General features: G+C 51.1%; 1 protein-coding gene across 3 annotated transcripts in view; it reads right to left on the bottom strand.

Moving 5' to 3' along the window:
• RXRG (retinoid X receptor gamma) overlaps positions 1-22,256 on the bottom strand; it is a 147,426-nt gene that overhangs the window by 51,605 nt on the left and 73,565 nt on the right. For 2 of the 3 annotated variants that reach the window (XM_019747337.2, XM_019747336.2), the window contains exon 3: positions 394-496. The gene's annotated coding sequence lies outside the window, so the exon portion shown is untranslated. Of the gene's footprint in view, positions 1-393; positions 497-4,584; positions 4,602-22,256 lie in introns of those variants that run through there. The other variant, XM_074322280.1, reaches the window with a different exon arrangement.

A 22,256-nucleotide genomic window follows, 5' to 3' on the forward strand; every position in this document is an offset into this window, starting at 1 on the left:
GTGATGTGGAGAAGAGGAGCTGCATCTGATAAGAAGAGGGAGCCTGCAGATGGGGAGGGGGGTGGGCACGCACACAGGAGTGGGGTGGAGGAAAATGCACACGTGACAGACACAGAGCAGGCACCAGGGAGCAAACAAACAGTCCCGGGGCTTCCTGCCTCTCAGGTGGCCGCTCCGTCTGGGCCCTGCTACCTGGAGGGTGTCTTAAGCATCTCCAGATTTCCTGCCACTGCTGCAATTTAGGACCACCCTGTGTACTTAAGTTGGTCACCCCAACGGTTTTTTGGTTTTTTTTTAAGATATAAACATGTGCAAAACTCTGGATAAAGCCAGGTTGCGAATTTACAAAAAAATTAGAAACACGCATTTATGTATTTATGTTTTTGTACTCACCGATGGATGAGTTTCAGAAGTTCTCTTGTAACTCGGCATGGCCCCTTGGTTGACGATGTTTTCCAAGAGTCCTAACAGCGTGAAGAACCAGCAAGTTTGCGCACTGTGAAGAGAAGGTCAAAACCAGCGCTAGTTTCCGTACCACCAAACTCCATCACCCTGTGAAAATACCACCTGGCCGTCTGAGACGCACGGCGCAGCACAGGCGGCGGCCAATGCAACGGAAAGCGCGTCAGATGGGCACGGAGGAGGATTCCTGCCTCGTGCGTCCCTCTCTGTTCCAGAAACTGGACTCGCATTAGCTTCTGCCAGTTTGGTATCTTGGGTTCTGGCCCCCAGGGAGCCATGAGACCTTTGGGTTTTCTTCAAGAGAACATCTGTTCAGGGCCCGGCCCGGTGGCTCAGGTGGTTAGAGCTCCATGCTCCTAACTCCGAAGGCTGCAGGTTCGATTCCCACATGGGCCAGAGGGCTCTCAACCACCAGGTTGCCAGTTTGATTCCTCGAATCCCACAAGGGATGGTGGGCAGTGCCCCCTACAACTAAAGATTGCACACAGCACCTTGAGCTGAGCTGCCACTGAGCTCCCGGATGGCTCAGTTGGTTGGAGCGCGTCCTCTCAACCACAAGGTTGCCAGTTCAACTCCCACAAGGGATGGTGGGCTGTGCCCCCTGCAACTAGCAACGGCAATGGGACCTGGAGCTGAGTTGCGCCCTCCACAATTAAGATTGAAAGGACAACAACTTGACTTAGAAAAAAAAGTCCTGGAAGTACACACTGTTCCCCAATAAAGTCCTGTTCCCCTTCCCCAAAAAAATCTTTAAAAAAAAAAAAAAAAAAAGAGAGAACATCTGTTCAGAGACATTTCCTATGATTCTGTTACTGAAAGAGCTCCCCCTTCCAGCGGCCCCCCAAGTGTCCCCTGCTTAACCTTCACTTTATTTCCAACTCCTGCTAGTTCCCCAGCTACAGCTGAGGCCCCGAGACAATCATGGAAATGAAGAGAGCGTGGTCCCTTCTTGGTTTTATCTCATCCACTGGCTTGGGCTCCTTCGGGAAAATAGACATTGAGTATGGCCATTTTTGTGTTTACTAAATACACAGACATCTCTACTGTTGCCAGGAAGGTTTCGATTAGGAAACTGAAAGGCTCCTTTGCTGTCAGCATGTGGGGCCACCGGAAAGGAATATCATGGATGGCTAAGAATATTCCCTTTCTACGGTTTTTAAGAAAAACTAGACTCTTCCATTAGTTTAAGATCAGACGTGCCTACAGGGAAAAGAAGAAATGACTTACGGCTTCTTTCAATATTTTATGTGAATGTAAAGGAGCTTTAAATGTTTTCGAACATATTCTCTAGACTGGAATACAGTAGAATTGGAACAATGATGAACTGGTCGTGGGATTTTAAGGGGATGTCTATTTTCTTCTGCAAACTTCTCAATATTTTACAAGTTCTCGATTACCTTTTCCTATTAGCGATGACACTTACAATGAGAAAAATAATGTCAATATTTTAAACAAAAATATTCTTTAGTCTTCTGAATTGTTTGTTTTTGCTATGAATATGTCACAAATCACAGCCCCTTTCCTCCATACATTTTACTTCATAAGGCCAGAGTACAGGAACAATACAAACCAAAAAAGCCTGGAATCCTCACCTCCCTGAGAAAGCTATGCAGTAGGACCGAAAACCAGGGTTTCATGAGAATCCCTTGGCACAGCCCCTCCGGGGTCCACTCACCTGAATTACATTAGAGTCTCTCATCCCATTAATGAATCAATCTCTTCAGCTACCCGCTTTCTCTCCCCTCCTCTCCCTCCCACCCGTGATCATTTAATTACCATCTGCTCTTCATGTCCCTTGCAAGTCACTGAAAAGACACACACACCGTCAGGAGTTTTTGGGCCATTAAAGCCCATGTCATTCCTCTTCTGCCCCACTGTGTTTCCATGTGCCTTTATAGGGTAAGTGTCGTCCCGTGAAATCAGAAGACCTGGGTTCAAATCCTAACTCTGCTATTTACAACACATATGACCTTAGGAGACAGGCTTACCCTCTCTGAACTTTCATGCTCCATCTATGAAATGTGAGTGATAGTTGTGAATGTGAAGGACTTTGTGAAATGATGAGAAAACATGTGAAACCCATGGCATGGGGATCAGTGCATAGCGGTTACTCGGGAGAAGAAATCCTGACAGGACTGTTCACCTCTGAAGCCAGGACCTGGGGTTTACCAACCGGCCGCTGGCTCCTTTTCCTCTTTCTCGAGTAGAACCTTCGGCAGGCTAACCTCCAAGAGGCCAGGCTGACAAGGACAGCTTACACACGTCATGACTGTCATCACTCTGCCGTTACCTGGACCCGTGGTCAACGTCAGCTGCAGCCCTGGAGGCCAAGTGTTGAGCCAGCTCTACCTGCCATGGCTGGTAGAACAGTTCTCTTTGCTAAGGCTTTGCATATTCCAGCAGGTTCAGTGAACACGGTTTGATCAACGACTGTATTCCTGCCACTGTGCCAGCCCAGAGGAGAGAAGGAGGTGTGACACATGGTTCCTGCCCTTCTGGAGCTCACAGTCTAATGAATCGTTTCGATGTGGAAACCCATGTTATGCTACACTTCCCTTGAGCTCTGTCCTCTCTTCCCCTTCAGAGTCAATACTCCTTGAAGGTGCTGCCTGTGCAGCCCTCTCTCACCCACCCCAGCCCATTTGCTCACCTTCCACTTACTTCTTAACTCACAAAGTCTGGCTTTCAGAACCACCGCTCTAATAAGACCACTCTTTCCAAGGCCATCAAAAATCTCGGTTTCAAATTTGAATGAATATGTCTCAGCTATGGTCTACTTGGTAGTGTTGACAGCATTCGACACTATCAACGCTTCCACTTCCTTCCTGAAGCAATTGCCTTGGCCTCCCACACGAATCTCCCCAGATCCAAGTACTCAGAGGCCAACTGGCCATCAGCAGGGGGATGTCTCACACCTGACATAACCCAGCTAAACTCATGGTCTCCCCTCCCATCTGTGTTTCCTCCAGGGTCTTCCATCACCTAATAGCATTTCTACCTACCACACTGCTCACAGCAGAAGTCTCAGAGTCATCCAGGAGACCCTTTCCCCTTGCTCCTTCTGTCTCATCCACCACGCAATCTGTCAGATCTTCTCTTCCTGTCAACGCATCCCCCTGGGTCTACCATCTTCCTTCGCCTGGGCTGCTACAAAACCTCCTAACATCTTCCTTGCTTCCACCGTTACTCCTTCCATTGGCCACTCTATGGACTGAGTTGTTCTGCTTTGGTGTAAATTTGATCATATTACTCCCAAGCTTAAAATCCTTTAATGATTTATCATTGCACCGAGAAATAACCTCTGTTACCATAACTTGATCTTCAAGGTCCCCACGACCCAGCCTCTGGCTATTCTTTACCCTAAACTCATGTACTCTGGCCCCTGATCACTGTGTCATAGGTACACAGGTCTCATTTCAGTGCCTAAAACACGCCACAGCCTTTCCTGGCCCCAGCCTTTAAATGTGCTGCTCCCTCTGCTTGGAGAGCTCTTACACCCACTCTTCCAGGCAACTCCAACCCATATTTCAAGACCCAGCATGAACGTCACTTCCTCAGAAAAGCCCTCCCTGAACTCCACTCTAAATTTGGTCTCCCAGCTATCCTCCCTCATAAAACCCTATTTCTCATAAAATCTTATCAAAATTTTACATTTATTTATCCCATTAAGTGTAAAGACAGATGAAAAAAGACAGAGATGGAAAATTTCACAAGTTAAGAGACTTACAGGATCAATCCAGTAAGTGGACCATCCATTTAATGAGAATTCCAGGAAATAAATACAGAGAAAATGGAAGGGGGAAAATAAGAAGAGAAAGAAAAGAAGACAAATGCCTGGAACTTACAAAAAAAAAAAAAATACAAACTATGTCTACCACCCAATTACAGCCCAGTTAAAGTTTAGAACACCAAAGATTTAAAAAAAAAAAAATCCTAAGCATTTAGGAAAAATTAAAACTGGCTACCTATAAAGCAACACGTATCAGATTGTCATCACTAAAACTGAATGCTAGAGGTCAAAGCAGAGATGAAAAATCTTCTTAAACCTAGAATTCTAGCCAAACCATTCAAGGAGGTGGCGGAGGGGACACTTTGAGACATGCAAAAACCCAGAAATCTCACCTGCAACTCGCCCTTCTGTAATGATCATTTGAAAGCATACTCCAGCCAAGCGAAACAGAAATTTCAGAGAGAGGAGAACATGAGACCCAGAAAAGTGGAAGTAACCCAGAAGTGAAATGAATTGAAATCCTAGAGTGACCGTTCTCTAGGGGGACTAGGAAGGAACCAAGCACATTAGAAAATGAGGGCAGAGGTCTTTGAGAAGAATACCTTCAAGAGTCAAGGAAATTTCCTATAACCATCACTGGAATTGGAAACTGGATGATCTTATTGATAAGGTAAAAGAACAGCACTGTGAACAAGAAGAAACCAAGGTCATTAGGAATAGCAGGAAAACTAAAATTAGCAAAGAGCTGTATTAAAAAGTCACAGTCCAAATATACAAAAATGAAAATGTATCATGATACTGAGCATGGATAGAATGTACGGAAACAGCTCATGTTGCGTCTGGGAGCATTCTCCTTTGAATGGAGGAGTTTTAACAATATACGTTAAAAGATAAACTGAGACACATTAAATTTTTTTAAGAGTTTGTTTGAGCAAATCAGGCAGTGCCAAACTGGACGTTGCTGGGGTGTCTGTCAGACTGGAACTAGAGGAGAGGCTTTTATGGAGCAGACACGGAAGCAAAGCAAGGAGATGATTTGATTGGCTGAAGCTTAGGGGTTGCCTAGTTGGCTGTTTGTGATTGGTTGACCTTAAATTTCATTTCCCCGATACACACACATTTATAGGAGTTGACTCTGGCTTAGGTTTTGGTTTGTTTACACAACCTATCAAGGCCTTAGAGCCACTTCTGCCTAAAGACCTCCGTGTTGACTCACTTCGATAATCGAATTGCATCTTTTCTATGGGTCTGTCACACACCGTGGTCCTAAAAAGAGTAAGAATTCCAAATTCATAATGTAAATACTCATTGATTCTCAATCTCTGAAATCAACATGTAAACAAAACACAGAGGACCTAATGGTAGTTACAGAACAGAATGTCAATATTTTAAACCCACAGTGTAAGAGCAATGGAACAGCTGACAGAAGTTAGAACGTGGAAGGCGGTGGTGAGTTCCTTCTTTTACAGGACAGAGTCAGGATATCCTGTCTGAAGTGGCAATGTCAAGAAACGTAATCTTTTTAAAGTATGAATCTAAACATATTACTTCAAATGACATAGATAAATAACCACAAAGCAGCAAAATTAGGAGCAAGCACACAGTTACTGGAAATGTGTTATGCTGTTCCTCTTTTACTGTGAGAAGTCAATAAAACCACTGAAAGTGGGAAAAAAGGAAGATGGCATACAAAAGCACTGGAGTTAAAGTTTGGAAATAACCACCAGAAGAACTAGAAACAGAAATAGTTAAAACACAGGCGCAGGCAAGTGGGGGAAGAGGCGGTCCCACCTTTCATTTTCTATTGTTCTGTATTGCCCTAGGGTTTATTACTCTGTGTCCATATTACATTAATTAATTAGGGAGTGAAGAGCATGCAAAACTAAATAAACAGAACTTCTGGGCTACGGGAGTCCACCGCAGAGCTCTGAGGGGAGGCACATTTGAACAGAGCAGTCCTGTGAGGGACGCACGACCTGTGCAGCACCCCCAACAGGTGTGCCCTTCTCATATCCTGTAGATGGGAGGTGATGGCTGGCATTACAGGAGAACAGCACCTAAGCATTTCAGGTGGCCCAGCTGAAGAGGAACCGGTCATTTAAAGAGACTCTAAAGCAATGGTGGGTGGGGTGTAGGCCACATGACTTAGCGGTCAAAACTGTAGACTCTGGAGTGAATGGCCTTATCTGGACTGTCACTTACTAGCTGTGTGACTTCAGGCAAGTGATGAAAAGAATTACGCCCATGCTCTGGGGTATTGTGTGGCTTCAATGAGCTCATTTGTGTTGAGTGTTAGCTGTTGTTCTTATAAAGAGAAGCAGACTCCAGCTGAAGGGAGAGCCTGATGTCAACAAGGAATATTTTGGAGATTCCACTGAGTGATAACCTTCTACTGTTTGTTCCTTCCCTAACTACAGAGAGACAAGCTGACTGTGGCCTGGAGGAAGAGAATGCCAATTTGGGGAACAACAGACTATTAACACTAATACTACTAATGAAAGCTGCTGTTACTGAGCTGAGTGTTCGCCACACGCCAGGAACTGTGCAAAGCACTTTCCACACCGTCTTAGTCCATCTTCACCAGCATCAGGTGAGACAGACTTTTTATCTGTTTTTTTTAATTCTGCTAAAACACACAGAATAAAATTTACCACCTTAACCATCTTTAAGTGTACAGTTCAGCAGTGTTAAGTCCTGTTAAAAACAAGACAACGGGCCCAAAATGGAGTCAACTATGCTAAGCTCCACGTCACCAAACTGAGATTTAATTACAGTCGCAGCTCTCCCAGAAATGGGATTTACGCCAACCCACCTGGACTCGCCTGATGAGCGAGTTAGGTCTCTGTGGGATAGAGCCCTGCGTCCTCTAAAAGAAAGTGACTTTGTAATAACCAACCCGCTTCCTGCCTCATGTAGCTTCCGTGTCCCCACTCCCTTCTGCCTGTATGTCTCTCCTTGTGCACAGATCCCCGGAGCCCGGTCTGGCTGCTGGATGGGACGCTGCCCGATTCCTGAGTCACTGAATACAGCCAATGAGAGCTTTACCATTTATTCAGTTGAATGTTGTTTTTTGAACAGTGCATTCACATTGTTGTTGCGACCCATCTCCAGAACTCCTTTCATCTTGCAAAACGGAAACTGCACCCAGTAAACAACTCCTTTATCACCTCCTTTTCGCAGAAGAGAAAACTCGGAGGAATTGGGTCGAACTACGTGAAAACGCTGTTATTCCATCCTTTGCTACCTGTGGACAAATGGCAATTTGAAATCATTCCATGCAAGAGGCCAGTACCCCAAGCCAGGTACTGGAAGGGCCAGGTTTCCAGCCTGACCACCAAGCCCTGCAGTGGGGGCTGATGGGACACGGAGGAAAGTGCCCCGGGAGGAGAGGACATAGGAAACACAGGGAAAGCGACTCGTGATTTTCGGGTCATAAGAAAGAGACAGGAAAACTATTCTCGGCTCCTCCAAGGCAGAGCTACAGGGATGAATCCAGGTTCCTGGAACCTGACACTGACCCCATTTGGGGAATCACCTTTTTAAAAACCAGGAATGTACAAGTAACAGTATTTTCCATTTCTTCTGTTCTTTGCACTCGTCTCTTCATATGACTTTATAGCTCCTTGAGTGCCCTCGTCAGCCTTGCAGACGGACTGTTAGGAGCACGCAATGCGTCAGGAGGCAGAAGAGTGATGGGGCGAGAGGCGGGCATGCAGGCATTGCCCTGAGGCCTAGAAGGGGCACAGTCACCGCATTCAGTGGCCCCATCCTACAGCTGGGGTGATGCCTCCTCCCTGGGAGCACCGTGCACCGGGAAGGCCCCCTGCCCATCCGTTTGGTCAATCAGCGTTCCTTCACCCTCCCCCTCATTACCTGCCTCGCCTCACATTCCCTACGCCCCCTCTTCACTCCTCACCCCTCAATACATCTCTGCTCCCTGAACACTTCAGCACACACTCAGCCTTCCTCTTCTTACTCTCAGAAAATTCTGTAGGTGGAAAGAAGTTTAATCTGTAATAATAAGGCTTTCTATTTTTAGAGCTTCTGCCTCTGAGCAACCCGGAGAATGCCACAGCTAGAACGGAATCGGTTAAAGGGTTGAAAGGGTCTTCGAAAGGTCTTCTAGGGAAGTCCCCTGCCATGAACAGACCCCGGAGGCTGCCTCGGACAGTCACCGCAGCTCCACGTCTGCAGCCTCCACCTCCAGACCCTCTCCCCGCCCCAGCCACAGCCCCTGTCCGTCCCCTGCCCTGCTGCCTGTCTCCCTGGGATGGTGGCAAGACTCCCAATGTTGCTCCACCCTCTGCTCTCTTGCCCAGCCAACCTCCATGCCAGCACAGCCCTGATCACACTTGGAGGGCAAGGCCCGAGGGGCCGTGGGTACAGGAAGACAGTGGGGATGGGTTAGGAAGGTGTCACAAGGTGGGACTCAGAAGACCAGAGGCGGTCCCCAACATGCAAGGGGAGAGGATGTGTCAGGCAAAGGGCAGAGCCCACGCAAAGCTTGGAGACCCTGTGCGTGCGTGGATGCTTCAGGCCCGGTAAGGCCTGCAGAGCAGTGAGAGTGGGGACGAAGGCAGAGGACGGAAAGGACGATTGGGACCAGAGAGACAGCCAGGGCTTGTTTCTGATGGCAGTGGGGTCAGTGGGTGGTGGGAGCCACAGTGGAGGCTGTGGGCAGAGATATGTCGAAAGGCCCTGGTTCTAAGAACAAAAGAGAGGACGTGTATCGGAGAGGTGGCACCAAAACAAAATGCAAAGCATGTCACCATTTCACCCGTCCCCAGGCCTCTGGGGTCCTTAAACTGTCTAAACACAGCTTCACACTCACTCACACTCACATTCACACTCACTCACACTCACATTCACACTCACTCACACTCACTCACACCCTTCCCTTCTGAAGCTGCCTGTCACAGCTGCTAAGCCGCGGGACAGAGCAAAGGGTCTGAGGTGTGGAGTCCAGAGGCCTCGCTGCCCCCCACCAGGGCTGACCGTGCCGCCTCCGCCTCTGCACCACTGACAGGAGCAGAAGCACGTCCGTCCTGGGCGGCGGGGTGTGCAGGCCCTAACGCGTGTGGGGCACTCAGGACACGGGCGGTGCCTGGTAAATGCAATTTTAATACAAATGCTGTTTCTTTGGGATTGTCTGTATAGTCCCCAAGCGTCCATGAGTTTTGCACCCCAAACTTTCAGGGAGATATGTGTGGGCTCCAGCTAATGGTACCTCTCAGGGGGCTTGAACTGGGGGAGGCTGACACTTACAAAGAGGGTTAGGCTGGTGGGGAAGATCAGGGCGCACGTGTGTGTGTGTGTGTGTGTGTGTGTGTGTAATGAACACAGTGTTTCAGGGGAGGCATCTCGGTCCAGCTCACTCAGCCCCCCATGGCTGCCAGGGTGGGTGCACACGAGCAGTGCGAAGGTGACAGGACGCCCACCCCTCTCAGCAGCCTCTCCCACTCCTGACACTCAGGCCTGGGTAGAGTCCTTCCCGTGGGCACCACCTCCAAGCTGGAGAAAAGCTCCCGGACTGGGGGCTGGCGGGAGGCAGTGGGCGGGGGTGTCCGTCAACAATGTCCAGAGCTTCTGCAGAGGACGGGCTCTCTGACCACATGCTTTTCCATGACGTCACTGTCAGTGACCTTTGGGGGCCAGCAGGGTGGAGTCCGAGGGGACGTGCACAGGCCACGATTCTTCGGCGGTCACAAAGGTTGGGACTGTGAGCGGCCCGGAGCTGGAGCGTAGCCTCAATGGGGACAATGTCTTGCGCTGGACTGGGAATGGCTTCTCGGCCCTAGGAGATGGCAGGGCTACAGTGGGCCTGTTGTCTTTGCTGCGTTTCTATATTAAAAAGCACATTGTTGAGACAGAGGCCGTGTGTGTGTGTGTGTGTGTGTGAAGAGTGTTGGAAAATTGCATTTTGCTTTTAGAACAAACATGGATGACGTGCGCTGGAAAACTCGCAGCCCAGCCAGCAGGGAGAAGGGCGTTTTGCTTTCCAGAAGGAAGCCTTGGGGATGAAGTGGGGAGGACGAGGGAGCGAGGGGGTGGGGGAGGCTTCCGCTGATGTTTCGGAAACACCAGATCGCGCAGCTAGAGATCAATACACCCAATGAGCCCAGAGTGACCACAGCACACAGCCGACTGCCTTGGGTTCACTTAAAGTAACAGCCTTAAACACTTGACGGAAATAACTCAATTACCTTATTGATTTGGGATTCCAGCCGCTTCCCCCGCCCCCCCCCCCGACACACACACACACACACACACACACATGCACACAACCACAGACCCACACATATTACTACTTTGTTGTTGTCTTGCTCCTTTTGGAAAACTGACGTGTATCGACATGACCTGCTCCGCCAGCTCGGGAGGTAAGTGACATTGTTTCTGCGTTTCACATGCACATTCATCACTCAGGTCGCCATCCCCAAACTACAGGATGGCCAGCAGCACCTCTCTTGGGACCTCCTCCCCCCAGAACTAAAGAGCCCCAGCTGCTCACTCAGCCCAAGTGGGTCCCCTAAAGGCATAATTGAGAAAGCGGAGCAGTTCACAGCGCCCACGCCCCAGCCCCCGCCCCCTCGCTTGCTGTTGTCACTTCCAGCCCCTGCCACACCGGGCTGCTGACGAAGTCATGGAGCCCCACGCAGGCTCACGTCTTGCCTGGCTGACCAGACCCCACGGCACCCCATGGAGAAGTGCCCGTGTGCCTCTGCCCTCAGTCCTGGGCCAGCGGGGACGTGGGGCACCCCAGACCCTCCCCAGTTATTCGCCTTCTGTTTGCCTGGGCTCCTGTGTTTGCAGGCTCCTGTCAACTGGCTGCTTTCTACCTGCTCAAACCTTTCTCCGGCTGAAAACCATCCTGTGCTGCATCGCGTCTCCCCCCCACACCTTCCCCTTCCGCCTCCCCTGCCTCTGCCTTTCCCTCTCTCTTCTGTTCTGTCCTCCACGTTTCTCCTCACACAAAAAATAATAATTAATGAACATTCCCTGTCCCGCCCCCCCATACACACATCACATCCACTGTCCTGTGCACATACTGGCGAGAAAGGCCACAGGTCTCACAGCTGTCTCGGTGGCCACAGGGCAATGCACTGACACGACCGAGACACACCCAGGTGTGGAACAGGCTGGCACTCACTGGGCACTGGGGAGGTGGGCATGGGAGAGGAGCAAGACCAGGCTGCTGTCCCCGAAGCGCCCAGCCCTGAACACTCCTGGCTGTCGGCTGGGAAGAGGCCAGACTGGCCCCTGGCTGGGGGACTCCAGGTATCCAGCTGCTGAGGTGGGGGACACCCCAACACCAGTTCATTAGGTACACGTGGGGCATTCGCTCTGCTGCTTCAGATGAAAAGGTCACCAGCACCTGGGCCCCCGCGCCATCTTTGTTGTTCTGACGGAAAAGTGTTTGTTACAGAGCCTCTTCCTGGCGTGTACACGCTCCTCTCTATGTGCAAAAGTACAGAGGAGCTTCCTTAGACTCACACAAGGGCCTTTTTGTTCCTCACAGTGAGACGGGCAGCATGCTATTTGCTGAGGAAAGAGAAAGAACGGAAGCCACGTTCCCTGAGCACCTGCTGTGTGCCGGGCGTTATTCTCGGAGTCAGGGACGCAGGGATGGGTGGCACTGGCCTGCTCCCCGCCCTCAGGGCTCACATTCTAGTAGGAAACACAAGACATGCAGCCACAGAGACACTCATTAGAGATTGTTAGAAGTGCTAGGAGGCTAGTAAGGGCGCCACAGCTCCTGACAGCGCCAGGCCTTCCTCGGCCTGCGGGGAAGGTCTAAGACAGGGTCTAAGCTGGGATCTGAGTGATGGGCTTGAGGGCAGAAGTGGAGACGGATCTCACAGCCATAGTCACCACGGCCTCGTCATGCACGTCTATTACTGGCGTCTGCGACTCACACCCCCAGAAATCGAGGCTCTGAGAGATGAGGGAACACGCCCCGTGGCAGTTCAAACTGCTGTGACTGACAGCAGGCCAGGCTGTCTGTTCCCGTCCCTCCCATGGGTACCTGTCCCTTCACTCTGAATAATAAGAAGAACTTGGGAAGCATGCAGATTTCGTCTGACCCTTCTTTGAGATCAGTGTCTGGTCCTGATAAAGCGTAAGAACTGAGCACCTACTACGTGCCCATGGAAGATCAAGAGTCTCTTTCCTTGAGGTTCTTAGAAGACAAGCCAGAGCATAGCCCAGCGCCCAGATGTGGCACTGAACGCAGTGTGGGGTACGGAAGGTGACAGGTCAGTGTCCTCGGGCAAGGAGCTGCGCTGTGAGCTAGCCCTGCAAGGACAGAGGGTCTGGCCAGGCAGAGAGGAGAAGCAAAGCTGCTCTTGCCGAAGAGGGGGCTGCAGAAGGCTGACTGGAGAAGCCGCGGGCCCTTCCACGACCTGCACCACACGAGAAAGGGGTGAGCGGCCCCAGCCCACCGGATGACATTTTCTGAGTGTTCCTCATGGGTCCTCAGTACCACACGAAGCACGATGAGGACACGCAAGGATGACCCCCAGCCATGCACTCAACCCTCCAAAACCTCCTTGAAGTGAAGCGCTCAGGCTGGAGAAACCACTAAAGTGCACTTGCAGCCAGCGGCCAGGCAGCACGTGGGAGCCACGTGGCACAGTCAGCTGAGGCTGCCAGGCTGCGTTTCGTGGAGGAGGCAAACCACGTTTTACAGGGAGGGGGGGAGAGCCAGGCTGGCACAGAGGTGGCCAGGAGGACGTTTCAGAAGTGGACGTGCCATTTACAAGAGTGCAGAGAAGGTAAGCTGGAGGAGGGACGGTGAGAGCCCCAGGGATACGGGTTCAGAGGCCCGAACCTCCACTGGGTCAGGAAGAGTGAGCTACTGAAGGTTCTTGAGCAAGGGAGTCACAGGATGAAAGCAACACTTGCAAACTCAGAACAGGAATTCCTCACTTGCATACAACATTGGGCAGCATTCAGATCACTCCACAGACATTATTTCACTTCATTCTCACAACCACCCAGCGAGGGACCAAGTTCTCACTGCCTTTGAAGCCGAGGAAATGGATGGGAGACGTGTGAATGGCTTGCCTGAGAGCTCACGTCTGAGGGAAGGGGCCACACCTGGAGCCCCGCCACCCCTCTGTGGAAAGGCACACAGTGTCACCGAAAGGGCCTGGCTTCTGAAACCACACAGATCCGAGTTCCGGTGCCAGTTCTGCCGGTCCCTGTTGAGCTGTGCAGCCTGGGACAGGTTATCAACCTCTCTGAGCCTCACTTTCCTCCTTTAAAAAATAAGAATACTAAAACCTTCGAGAGACACAGCTATGTGGTGAGGCTTCAAGTAACGACTGCTGCTGGCCCCTCAGCAGACGCGTTCTACAAACATGAGGGCCTACTGCCCTCCACTCAGGTCCTGAACACACCGAGTTACTGACCCAGCTTCCCTTTGTTCCCTGTGGTGCCCACACATCTCTGGAGGCGTGTGGCTTCACCCTCATGGCCAAGCAGCATGGAACCTACTCTCGGCAAGGCTGTGGCCCCACCCTGAGCCATGCCAGGGGTCGTGCCAGCCGGAGGGCGCTCAGCCAAGCAGCACACCCCATGTGTGAAGAAGCCACCGAGGAACAGAAGAGCTGAGCCCAGAGGGACGCGTGGGGGCTGACGCAGGCCGGCCGGCACTCTTCCACTCTCTGGAGGGCAGGCCCAGATTTGTTTTTGTTTTTTTCAAACAAACAGGATTTAAAAGAACATCCCACACAAATGACTGCGTAGAAATCTCACCCTTGCCTTATTGTTTGGAATAAAAACAATTGCTTATGCTGGCAAAGCTCTGTATTCTTTCCAGAACATTTTCATATACATTATCTGACTTGATCCTCAGAACGCTGAAAGGGAGGCAGGCAGGCTTTACTGTTCCCTCTGAGCAGATGGAAAATCATGGCTTACGGGTGGGAGCGAGGGGCCCCCGGAGCCCCCCCGTCATGGTGCTCTCTCCTTCACCTGTGCCCCACTCAGAGTCCAGCTCCATCCACCGCAGGGCTCAGCTCTGACGTCCGAAATCCTCCCACCCACTCAGCCACTGAATCATTAGACGCCCACGTGAGGCTCGAGTGACTGGTGGGCATGGGTGGGGGTGGGACGCAGTTTTGAAAAGACAGGTACCCTGGGCACGTCCTGCGGTTGTGCTGAGCTCCCCACTCAGGGCAAACAGGGGTCCCTAAGCCCCCACCCGGCCCGGAGCCCCTCTTCGCCACCCCTCCAACCCTCCCTGGACCCAGAAGACTCCCTGGGAGACAGGGCCCCTGAGGACGGGCTGGGCCGAGCCCCCTCCTGCACCGTAGGCAGCTCACACCTGAAGCTAACTCAGCGACCCTCTCCCCACAGGCTGCGGGGCTGCTGACGCAGGGCACAGACTGGCTCCCGCACTGCAGACCTGACTAGCAGGTGAGAACACACCGGCAACCACCGGGTGCTCTGGGCACTTAGGAACCTCAGAACCGCTGCCTTCACCGGCTTCCAGTCCAGGCAGGGGAGACAGAAAAGCACAAACAGGACGATGAAGAACTGCACTGCTGCTGGGGCTGCAGCCTGGGGCAGCCACTACGGAAAGCACTATGGAGGGTCCTCAAAGAACGGAAAATGCAACTATGACCCAGCAATTCCACTCCTGGGTATCTATCCAGAGAAATCCAAAACACTACTTTGATAAAATATATGCACCCCTATGTTTACTGCAGCCCTATTCACAGTAGCCAAGACATGGAAACACCCGAAATGCCCACTGGTAGACGACTGGATAAAGAAACTGTGGTACATTTATACAATGGAGTATTACTCGGCCATTAAGAAGAATGAAATCTTACCACTTGCAATGATATGAATGGACCTTGAGAATATTATGCTAAGTGAAATTAGTCAGACGGAGAAAGAAAAATACCATATGATCTCATCTATATGTGGAATCTAATAGAACAGAATAAATGAGCAAACAAAACAGAAATAGATTCAGAGACACAGAGAAAAAAACTGATGGTTGCTGGATGGGAGAGGGTGGGGACGGGGGAGAAAGTGAAGGGATTAGAAAGTACAAGTTAGTAGTCACAGTATAGCCACGGGGAGGTAAATACAGTCGGGGGAATATAATCAGTAACATTGTAAAGATCATGTAGGGTGTCAGATGGGCACTGGACTTATCAGGGAGACCACTTCATAGACTGTGTAGATGCCTGATCACTGCACTGTGCACCTGAAGCTGAAGCCGAATAACATTGAATGTCAACTGTAATTTATATATAGTCACAGGATGTGGAGTACAGCACAGGGAATAGAGTCAGTGGAACCATAACAGCTATAAACGATGTCAGAGGGGTAGTAGATTGGGGGAGGGGGGTTATCACTTTGTGAGGGGTGGAAATGTCTAACTATTACTTAGTTTTATACACCTGGAACTAACAAAAAATATATATGTTAAAAAGAAGAAGAAGTAAGTGAAGGGGCAGGTTAGCAGAAGCGTCGTGGGGGTGGAGCGCGCTGGGGACGCTGGGGAGGGGTGTGGACACTTCTCAGTAGGATTGTCACAACTCCCCTGAGAAGTTGACACTGAGCAAAGATTTAAAGGAACGAGGAGGACAGCCTTGCCTAGCCGAGGGCACAGCCAGAGCAGGGCCCTGGGGGACAGGGAGGAGGCCGGGATGGCCGAGCGACGGGCACGAGGGGGCAGCAGGAGGAGGGGTCCGAGCTGGTGGAGGTCACTGAGGGGCCCACCAAGACTCTCCAAATCTACCTGCAGGCCTCCGCCCCTCAGAAAGGCATATGATTCTTAAACGTGTCATCGCTCTCTTCAAGAAGTGTTGAGCTTGAGTGTGGGGCACTGTGGTCCACAGAGGGCCATGGAGGGTACAGTATGGTCCCCACTCATGAGGCGCTAATACTCAGGTAAGAATTACAACAAGGAAAGGGAGGTGCTTTCTACAACTGCCAGTTTGGTAAATGCTAATTTTTAATAGATCAGACATTAACTTACAGAGACCCACTGTCTCCAGATACCCAAATTAAGCCTTGAAAGAGACAGTGATGGAAGGGGGTGGGGGGAGGGAAGAGGTGACTCAGTGAGAGAGAGAGATTGAGGAGAGTTTGGCCCAGATGCCTCTGGCTGTAGTTCTTGCTTGTGTTCCAAACAGCTGGCTGGTGTGTGGCTGTGGGGTGAGTCACCACGTGGGAAGGAAGGAGAGAGCCACAGAGGAGGGGAGCCCCTCCGTCTCCTTGGGGTGTGGCTCTGGCATTGAGCTTCATGGCCTCTCACTGGCCAGCTAACAGCAGGGCCTTCAGTGCAAAGCCGCTTTTGGGGGGGCGGGCGGATAAGAGCCTTCCTAATGCCCAGGGGCTCACTAGAGAACCCAGGGTCCTCAGTGGCCTTGTGTACACACCTGAGCCACCGCAGGTGAAGAATCTCTGAAAAGGAGAGGCGGTCACATGTCAGGAGGGGAGGACCGGCCCCTGTGGGGCTGGACTGCAGAGACCCCCGTGGTCACATGGCCTTAGCCCCACACAGGCTCAGGGAGCTCCGGGCCTATGGGCTGACCTGTCCCTCCCTCCCCTGACTTCCGGGGCTGAGGCCCAGCCCCAGGCCTTCAGAACGCGACTGTACAGAGAGGCCTTTGAAAAGACTACTAAGTTAGGTGAGGCTAGTGTGGCCCTAATCCAACCCGCCCAGTGTCCTTGTAAGAGGAGACCGGGACACACAGAGACCCAGGGTCACGCGCCTGGAGGGAGGACCATGTGGAGAGGCAGCCAGAGGGCGGCCACCTGCAGCCAAGCAGAGGCCGCAGGACACCAACCTGCCAGCACCTCCTCAGACTTCCAGTCTCCAGAACCACGAGGAGCTAGGGCTCTGGGTTTGGGCCTAGTCTGTGGTATTTCGTCACGGCAGCCCTAGGCGGCTGGTACAGTGGGGACAGCAGCTTGTCACGTGGTCCAAATGAGGTGTCCTAGGAGGGTCTCAGCTGCAGCACATGCCACTATGTCACCTTGCTTCGTTCCCACATCAGCCCTGACTCCAGACAACCAAGACCAGCTACTCATGTTTGAGTTTGCCCACGTGCCAGATGCTAGGCTGGGTTGCTTTCTCAAATATTACATCCTTTAATTGTTAGTGCAAACCTGAGGCTCAAAAGACATTCATTGGTCCCCAAGGTCCCCTAGTCAGGACACGCTGGACCCAAGTGGGGGCCCAGGCTTCTGAATCCAGGGGCTTGGTCTCCTTGCCACACCCAAGGGTCCCTGGCAGCTTTTAAAGACCAGGGGTGTTAGGTCTGCACACCACCCTGTCTTTCCAAAGTCAGGCCGGTCCTCCCAGGAACTGTCGCCCCAGCCCTTCCCTGGGGCTCGTGTGTCAGTCCTGCGCTGCAGAGAAGAAAAATACTTATTAAGTCCTCATTCTATCCTGACTGGAATATCCAAGACGAGTCCTCTGACCACCCTAACCGCTTAGTAGCTAATGAGGGGCCGTGTACAACCACTTTAGGAAGCATTCCTGCTTTCCGGACGGCAGGCTGCTTTCTTCTCCTCGGCTCAGTGTGCTGAGCCCAACTCCGTCTGGAGCTCCTGGTCGATATCTATTTTTAATGGGGTGTATTTATAACCTCTCCCTCCTGGTACTTGTTCACAGCGGTATTTTAATAGACTGGCCGCAGGTGGGGCCGCTTGTCCGCGGGGCCTGGCCATCCCGACAGCTCCTTTGACGGGCGCCCGCTCGCTTGGTTCCCAGTTGGACAGAGGAGACTGTCTCCTGCTGGGAGGGACAGAGGACATGAGAGGCTTAGCAGGTTTAGCGGATGCTGGGAGGGACTCTCGGTGGAAACCCTCTGATGGAATCATGTGGGACAGACATGTCTGTGTATCTAACACGAGCTGAGCACAGACTCATCGCTGGGCACGGGCTGCTCTGTGCAAACTTACTGAGCACGGTCGTCAGGGCTGAAAGAAAGCTTGGAGGTCGTGAGGTCTGGTTCCCTCACGTTAGCGATGAGGAGCTGGAGGTCCTGGCAGGGGAAGCGACCCGTTCAAGGTCAAACCACTGGTCCTTGGCAGGCAGGGACTAGGGTCTGGCTGGCTCCTGGCCCCGGGGTTTCCACATCCCGTGCAGTGGCCAGACCCCGACGAGAGGTGGTGTCCAAGCTGTCTCGCCCCTGTGAAAGCCATGTGCGTGTCTGGAAAGGGCCCACACAAAAATAACCAGAATTGACAAGGGACGGAAAACAGGTTTTTCAATTAAGTAGCTAGGATTCCAGCTGGACATGGAAGCACTTCCTAGCTGCCAGGGTGACAAAATGCCAACGCGAGCCAATCAGACGAAAGCACGCCGAGAAATTCTCAGGAGGGCAGGACACAAGCATGTGTCTTGGATCGTTGGAGGGTCACCTGCCCCAAACCAGGGAGCTGCAGCAAATAATCTCTCCGTTTCACCCAGCTCTGTTAGAATTCAGCTATGATTCCAGCGCCTTCGACAAGACTCCGGCCAAACAAACTGCTGTTACTGAGCCCTCTGCATCACTGACCCAACAATTTGCTTGAAATTTCCTCTTAATACCACTTCTTTGCCCTCTTTTTTATTTTAAAAGGACTTCATATGAAATGCCTTTATAAGGGGCCAGAGCAGAATCTGGAATGTCTGAATTTTTTATTATTATTATTATTATTATTATTTTTTTTTTTTTTTTTTTTGCCAGAGGTGACATGCTGAGAGATTAGAGTCTTGGCAGTAACCACAGGTCCAGGCAAACAAAAGGTCAAGTGCAGGGTGAAGTTGGTTGACAGACACCATAGATCTCGACAGGCAGGGTCCTGGAGGTCACAGTGGCATTAGCAAGCACAGCTGAACACTGACCTTTGGGCAAAAGGCCATTTGCTTTGTACCTTTTTACATAATCTAAACATAGGTGACCTGAAGTGGAGGACATGCCAGAGCCGCATAAGGGCCGAGGCCTGAGACAGTGGCTCAGAGGTGCCAGGATGACCCTGAAAGGGGTGGCCACTGTTCATCTCCCCTTGCGTGTGAGGGCACATTCACACCCCAAAGTCGCCCTGGGTACATTCAGAAAGAAAGCTTATGTCATTTAAGGACATCCAGCCACAATACATGAGATGCCCTTGTGTAGAGAGGAAATGAGATAGCATCAAACCCTCAGATTATAAAGGGACCTGTCCCCACTCCATTGCAATACCTTTCAAAATCTCCACTCAACAGGCAACTCTGCAATGTCCCTAAATAAATGTCAAGCACCTCAGCCTCTCTGCCCTGCTCCTGCTATGGGACTGAGCCCAGTCTCTGGTTCCCCTTGAGGTTGAGCGATGACAAGACGCCTGTGACTGGAGCATCTGCCTCCCACGGTTCTGCTCCCTGGTCCCCAAAACCAGTGCTGGCTGACGAGCCTGCCCCCGAGCGGTAACTGGTGCTGTGTTCAGAATGAATCTCCACAGCTGTCAAACACAAGAGCGACATCTTAGCTAAAGGTCACGCACTACAAGTCAGGACCCAGAGGCAGAGGGGGGCACATTAACGCACGGGTTTCCATCTGTCCTCGGACTCGTGCCTTCCCCGGGGCTTCGGTTTAACTCTTGTTGTTCAGAGATGTTGGCAAAAGTCCCAGGTGTTAGCCAAGCAAAACCCAGGTGCTGAAACCACCTGTTGTGAGTCTCCCCCAAAAGATGTTGGGGAACTCACATGAAAATGGGTCCCCATTGCAAGGAGCCGTGACGTTCACTTCATTTCACTGGACTCTAGGACTCGTCCTGACACCCCACATCCTGCTGCCGTCACGTGGCTCGGAGCCAGAAGAGCAGACAGCATTCTGATGAACCCCTTGTCGGCCTGTGTGGGGCTCCTGCTTGCGTCTGCACCAGGAAAACATTAGGAAAAAACCTGCTGGCTCTCCTCCTCCCCGCCCCCTCACCCCAGCGGAGAGCGCTGTCTGTAGGAAAGATGCGTGTGCAGGCACACGCGTGTGTGCACAGAGGTACAACAACACACAAGTCTCAAATATTCAGGCGAGCATTTGGCAGGTAGTCCCTTCCTTCTCCATGAAACAACAGAGCCATTTTCAAGAGATTCCAGAAGGACAACCCTGTCACCTCCAGGAAAATGACTAATTTTCCTCTCCAGGCTCACTAGAATCCCCAAGGACTCTGTCACTGTTTTGGCATCCTGGTCACCTTTCCCTGGGTCTGCACCAAACAGGCACCAAAGCATGTATTTCTGAATGAATTCAAATCTCTCCCTTATTCTGGAGACCACACCTAGCTACGAGGAAAGGCCTCTTTGCTCTCCTAAATGTCTTCAGCAGCACCTTCCCCCCTCCCAGGGTCCGAATCACACCTCTGCATCTCAGAAAGTGAAGGCAGAAACTTCTAAAATAACAGTAGGACGCTAGGTGGCGAGTTCAGTACTTAGCGCTGCTCACGGACAAGAAGGTGCTTCTCTTGACTGGAGTCTTATCCGAAATTAAAAGCAAACTTCAAAATGTATGTTTACAAAGTACCTTTAAGTAATGATTAAGGGGGTGGGTGGATGGCTCAGTTAGTTAGAGCGCGAGCTCTTAACGACAAGGTTGCAGGTTCAATTCCCGCATGGGATGGTGGGCTGTTCCCCCAGCAACTAAAGATTGAAAACGGTGGCTGGACTTGGAGCTGAGCTGCGCCCTCCACAACTAGATTGAAGGACAACGACTTGGAGCTGATGGGCCCTGGAGAAACACACTGTTCCCCAATAAAAAATTTTAAAAAATAAATTAAAACAAAGAAAGAAATTATTAAGGCAGTGACCTAATCACCAAGGAGCTGGCGATGTCTACAGGAGCATTTACTGAGTTTGGGGCCACATGACTGCGTGCTGGTCCCTGGCTTCTCCGCTCCTGCTCTCAGCCCGGCGGCCAGACCAGCCTCTAACATCCTACAGCAGTGCCAGGAACGTGGTAGCCATTCAGTAAGTGTTTCTTCACGTAATAGAACAAATAACTGTATAAGTGAGTAAATGAGGTCCTGACGTCTTCGAGGCTGCTGCTCGGAGCTCCAGCCCTGGGGAGGCCTGTAGGCTGACTCCCGAGGGACTGAGATAGCAGCTGTTAAACCACTGGACCAGCAGTGTTCCAAGCCAGAATCAGGGGCTCCTCACCACGTAGTATTTATCGCGTCCCAAAACGTGGGCTCTGTACGCTGTCCTCCCTCACCCAGTCTCAGCCTCTGCCTTACTTGGGACTTCCGGCTGTGTGAGATGGGAAGTTAACCAGAATTGTCTTATACAGAAAGAATGATCTTACGCGGGCCTGGCTGCATGTTCTCGAGAAGTTCACTACTTCCATCGGGCAGCCCTCCCAATAAAGCTCGTCTGACCTCCTGCGCATCAGGCCTGCGGACGCTCATGGCCGCCATTGTACTATCCAGCCTCGGAGACTGCACCCCTCTTTCCTTGTTGGTTTCCCTAAATCATGCCCGTGCCACGGTGAACAGCCCCTTTGTTACATCCTACTTGCCTATCCAGGTTGTGCCGTCTCGTTCTCGCTGGGACCCAGACTTATACATCCATCCGGACGCCTTTCCAACCCAAGGAAAACAAACAAACAAAGAATTCCCAGTAGGTGTTTCCAATCACAGTTCCCTCACACACAGCAGTTGCTCAATAAGGATTTATTAGATTAAGTCACAAAACCATTCGGCGATAACAAACTAACCTCCATCTTTTCCAACTATGGGTACCTAACGTCCATTGAATTTCAAAAGTTTGGGTTAGAATATGCAAAATTTTAAGAAACAAGAATCTCATTTTACTTGACAAGTAATCCATCTTTTACTAAACCTATCGTTGTCAGCTTTGGGTGCATAACAAAAACGTATTGTGCCTGTAGCACTTTTATAGGAATCCCTGGGCCCTTCCCTCCCAAATTCTGATTTAATTAGTCTGGAGTGATCCCAGGCTTTGGCCATTTTTTGAATCCCCCAGGTGAGTCTAAGGCAGAAAGAAAGGCTTGAAGACCATTCGTCTAGATAAGGCAGTTTCTCTAAATGCCTTGAAATTTCATCATCGATTGTTCCTTTC

Source organism: Rhinolophus sinicus, linkage group LG17 (assembly GCF_036562045.2).
Source record: "Rhinolophus sinicus isolate RSC01 linkage group LG17, ASM3656204v1, whole genome shotgun sequence".
In the NCBI taxonomy this organism is placed as follows: Eukaryota; Metazoa; Chordata; class Mammalia; order Chiroptera; family Rhinolophidae; genus Rhinolophus; species Rhinolophus sinicus.